This window comes from Dryas octopetala, chromosome 5 (assembly GCF_963921425.1).
Source record: "Dryas octopetala chromosome 5, drDryOcto1.1, whole genome shotgun sequence".
NCBI classification, from domain to species: domain Eukaryota; kingdom Viridiplantae; phylum Streptophyta; class Magnoliopsida; order Rosales; family Rosaceae; genus Dryas; species Dryas octopetala.
The window spans coordinates 1,096,963-1,101,527 of NC_141370.1; the positions used below are offsets into that span (position 1 = coordinate 1,096,963).

At 39.1% G+C, this 4,565-nt stretch overlaps 1 long non-coding RNA gene across 1 annotated transcript; it reads right to left on the reverse strand.

Moving 5' to 3' along the window:
* Positions 1-2,135: 2,135 nt before the first annotated feature.
* On the reverse strand, positions 2,136-4,337 carry LOC147283495 (uncharacterized). The gene is made up of 3 exons (XR_015122530.1): positions 3,964-4,337; positions 3,225-3,282; positions 2,136-2,230 (listed from the first exon to the last, which is right to left on the reverse strand). It is a non-coding gene; the product is annotated as an uncharacterized LOC147283495 (long non-coding RNA).
* Positions 4,338-4,565: the final 228 nt, after the last annotated feature.

The window sequence follows — 4,565 nt, forward strand, 5'->3', positions numbered from 1 at the left end:
GGTATAGTTTATTCGAATAACGTGAGTGTTTCGTTTACGGTACGCCTGTATTTTAGCCTTGACTCGTGCACTTCAAGAATAATTTTTGATCAGTACATAAGGAGTTGGGATTGTGGAGAAGTACTTAGATGTTTAAGCTTAGTTATATTTGTTTTGACTAATTGATCGAGAGAGCTTTGTTTAAAGTTTCAGTACGAAATAGTGAAATCAATTAGAGAAATCAAGTTTGAGTCTTATGGATAAAAGTATGATTTGATGTTAATTGGCCTAATTTGGTAAGAAGGATGAGTAGAATTGGTGCAACTTGCTTGGAACAAGTAGTCGTGTAAAGGAAAGGTTGTGAACAATGTTCTTATTGGATTTATATTAATAGTAGAGGCCTATTGGATGATGTATCTATTTTGAGTGAAGCTAAATATCATTGGGGAAATTACGTTGGTAAATTGAAGGGAAGTTGATGAAATATGAATTCTTTTGTATCGTTATGGTTGAGGGAGTATGAAAGTGTGTGTCTAGTTATTATAAGAGAATATAAATTCTCAAGGGAATTTCATTTGGAATTAGAATGGATCTTAAGCAAGTGTGAAGTAAGAGCAAGGAAATTACTGAGAATTAGATGTGAATGAAAGAAAGGCTTCGTGACTTGTGATTAAGTAGTATGTTCAAAGGATTGAAGCAATGTGATATGTGATGGATGGTGCTAAGTGTGCTAACGGCATGACACTTGAAATAAAGGATAAGAGTTAAGTATACTATGTTTATATATTGGAATAAGGATACTATAAAAATGATTAAGAGGTTTATAAGTTTGATTTTATTTTTGAAGTTCATTGATGATAAGTAAGGAAGTTGTGTAGAGGGACATGCCCTTACAAGAGGATTGACAAGAGACATTAGAAACTTACACGCGTATGAACGATGACGAAATCAAGCAAGTATTGAAAGTGGACATAAAGGAAACACATCACACATCGATAGCGTACTGAGTAATGATTACATTAAGAATGGACTGAACTTTTGTGATTCTAACCTTTCAAAAGTTGAGTTGATTATGACTTGATGGATAGTAATGAAGAGTTTTACCATTTTGGAGACTTAAGTATCATGTGATGGAAGGAAAGCTTGGTGTCTTGTGTTGAGGATAAATGTCCAAAGAATTGATAAATGTATAAGTTATGTTGGATTGATGTCAGGCCTCGTTATAGAATGGAACTTGTAATTTGGGGTTGAGAATTGATGGATTATAGTAAAGATAAACAAGGATAGATGTCTACGAATTGGATATTGTATATGTGGAGGAAAATGTTACGATTTATGTCCTTATATGGTGACACTTGATTGATTTTATTTCATGTTTATGAATTGGTATAAGTATACCATAAGTATGATTAAAAGTTTTTATGGATTGATTCTGTTTTGGAAGTTCATGGAGGAAAATTAAGGAAACTGAGTAGGGTGACACGACCGTAGGTGAGGAACGATAATAAAATTAGGAGGTAGTAAGCATCTGGAAAGTAATAGCCCTAAGGTATTGGATGCTAGTAGTTTTGATTAAAAAAAAAAAAAAAAGAGAAGAAGTACATTGTTTGTCAATAGCATGTGAAGTGGTAAATTAAGTTAGGGGTGAACCCGAAAATTTTAGTAACCCACTATACTTTCACGAGTAGAGGTTAATGATTACTCGATGGATGAAATCACAGTAACGATGCTCGAAGTTGTCATCGGATTTTATCTTTAATAGTATTGGATATTGCTAGAGTTTACAAAGTCAATTAGAGTAGCACAACGGAAGCATGGTGAGACTTAGACTGATCACCCTGACATGTTGTTAGTAAGGAGATAGCGAGATCGAGATGGAATGAGATAGCTTGGGCAAGATTTCGGGTTTTCTGACAGGACCGCCCCCAGATTCAACCCTGAAACCCGGAGAGGTCCTGCGGGAATCCAAATTCAAGGAAAATCCTACCGAAAATTCGGCAGAACCTCCCCTGAAAATGGACTAACCCAGAAACTTCTAAACCTGTTAAAAAGCACTTTTAAGTCTTTCAGCCACCTCTACCACAAGCAAATAAAGGGTCTCGGACCCACTTAAACCTTAGGAGTTGTTATCAGAGCCACTAATCATTTACAATAAGTTTACAAAAATAAACATAGCGCCTATAGGGACCAGGAATGAAAAATGGATGCTTTGCCTCGACGCGTTTGGCTCGACCTCCACCAACGCTACTACCTGGGGGGACAATTTAAGACAAAACAAGAAAACGGTGAGATAGGCTCAGTGAGTGGACAGTTAAATGGAAATGAAAATCAAAGATTTAAATATCTTTTCAGAAAAACCTTTTTTCACACGTTTAACTCTAAAACCTTAGAATGTCCTTTGAAATCCCCCAGTTTTTAAAACCATTTCTCAGTAAAATATAAAATATGAAGTTGAAAATCAAACTTTGAAATCCAAGTTCTCAAACTGAAATCGATATTGTCAATTTATAAATAAATAACTTGAGCTGAAAACTTTCTTCTCAACATATTGAAAATCAATAAACTGTTCAACTGAAACCGTCTTACTCAAACTTTTACTGTCATAAACTCATCACTTAAAATACTTAACATTTGAAAACACACACCAGTCAGTTACCCATATAATCTGTCATACATGCGCAGAGTCGAGAATCTGTCGTACGCATGCAGAGCCATAAATAATCTGTCATACATGCGCAGAGCCGAGAATCTGTCATACGCATGCAGAGCCACAAATTCTGTCTTACGTGCGCAGAGCCGAGAGTCTGTCGTACGCACGCAAAGCCGGATATTCTGTCGTACGTGCACGCAGAGCGGCCCCCAAAGGGCGAAGCATCCCGACACACGGCCCAAAGCCTATGTGTGTGCCGTGATGGGTCCCAAAGACCTATTAAATCTGATAACCTGGAGGGTACTGCAAAGGTGGTTTGAAAACCATTTTCCACAACCGCGTCGTAAACATATAAAACTCAAATCTTTTTGTATCCTTCTAAACTTTCTTGAACAAAACCAATTCATAAATCCACGAAACTTTGAAATGCAAAAAACCATAAATATCAATTTTAAATTTAGGAAAGAAGAATTTAAAAACCAAATTTTTAACTTAAAATTCTTTAGCTTAAATTCAAACTCAATATAGCTAAGTAATGGAATTTAATCATCAACATATAAAATATTTCAAAAAGATTAAAAGTTAGTCCACTCACAGTGAGAAAATCTAATGTCGATCATCCGCCGGATCGTCGCGAACCCCGGTCGTCTCGCCTATAATTAAACAACAAAATATAGATTAGTCTCGGTTTTACGACCTCTAAAGGATGTGTGCGTAAAGTCTAACTTCCCACTCGACTTCGTTCCTATGCGATTGGTTACGATCTACACAAATCGACCAATAACACTTCCACAAACGCCCCTAAGGTTTCCCGGTTCCACCTAACCACAATCACTATGACTATTAACGATAACCCAATCAACCAATTATCATAAATACTCTAAAAGTATGAATTATCAGTGGGGGTTTCGAAACCATAGAGGTTGCTGCCCAATGTGGCTGTTTCAAGCCCAAAAATTTCTCAATCTTCAAATACATTCACATCTAACATCCAATTTCGGTTTTCCTAAACATGAGATTGTCCAAACCACACCAAAATTACCCCAAGACTAAGCCAATCCTCAGCAAACCCGAAATGGGTTCCAACTTGTAAATCAAACTTCCCAAAACTCAAATGTCTCTAAATTATTCTAAATTTCAGATTCTAGATGACCAATGGGTACTTTAGGGATGTAAATCATCTCAGAAAACAAAGAGAAAAGCCATCAATTTGAAATCTACATAGGAACCCGAAATGGCCCTTCCATCCTCCAAAAATCCAATTTCCAAATGCTCAAATTGGTCAAGACAGAGTAAGGAGAATTAAAGCCCAGAAAAAATGGAGGGAAACCCACCTGGTATGGAGGTGATTGGCGCCGGAAAACTGGTCGGAGAAGGGAGAGAAGCCGGCGGCCAGTGGAGCTCTTCTGACAGCAACCGCGCGCAGGGGGTGGCTGGGTTGGCTGGAGGAGTGGCCAGGAGAGATGGTCGGCATCGGGAAGGCTCGCCGGAGGTCTCAGGTGACCGGAATGGCCGGCGGCGTGGGTTTTGGGTGGCTGGGTGCAGAGGTTGGGTGCACACAGAGAAAGGGGAGAGAGAGAAAACACGAGGAGAGAGAGAATAGGCTCGGGGAAGCTGGTCGGCGCTGGGGGGTGTTTGCCGGAGCCAGGGGCTGGCCGGTGATGGTGAGTGGGGGTGGCTGGGTGGTGCGCGCAGGGGAGAGGGTGCGGAGGAGAGGGAAAACCGAGAGAGAGAGTGCGGGGAGAGAGAATAAATAGAGGGAGAGAGAAAGTTCTAGAGAGAGAGAGAAAGTTGTGGAAAAATCTAGAGAGAGAGAGAGGAAATCTGATTTTTTAAAACCCACTTTTATAAATTTACAACATTGCCCCCCACTTTAAACGCCTATATATTTCAAACCGTAACTCGGATTGGCGCGTGCCGCGTGTCTATGAAATCG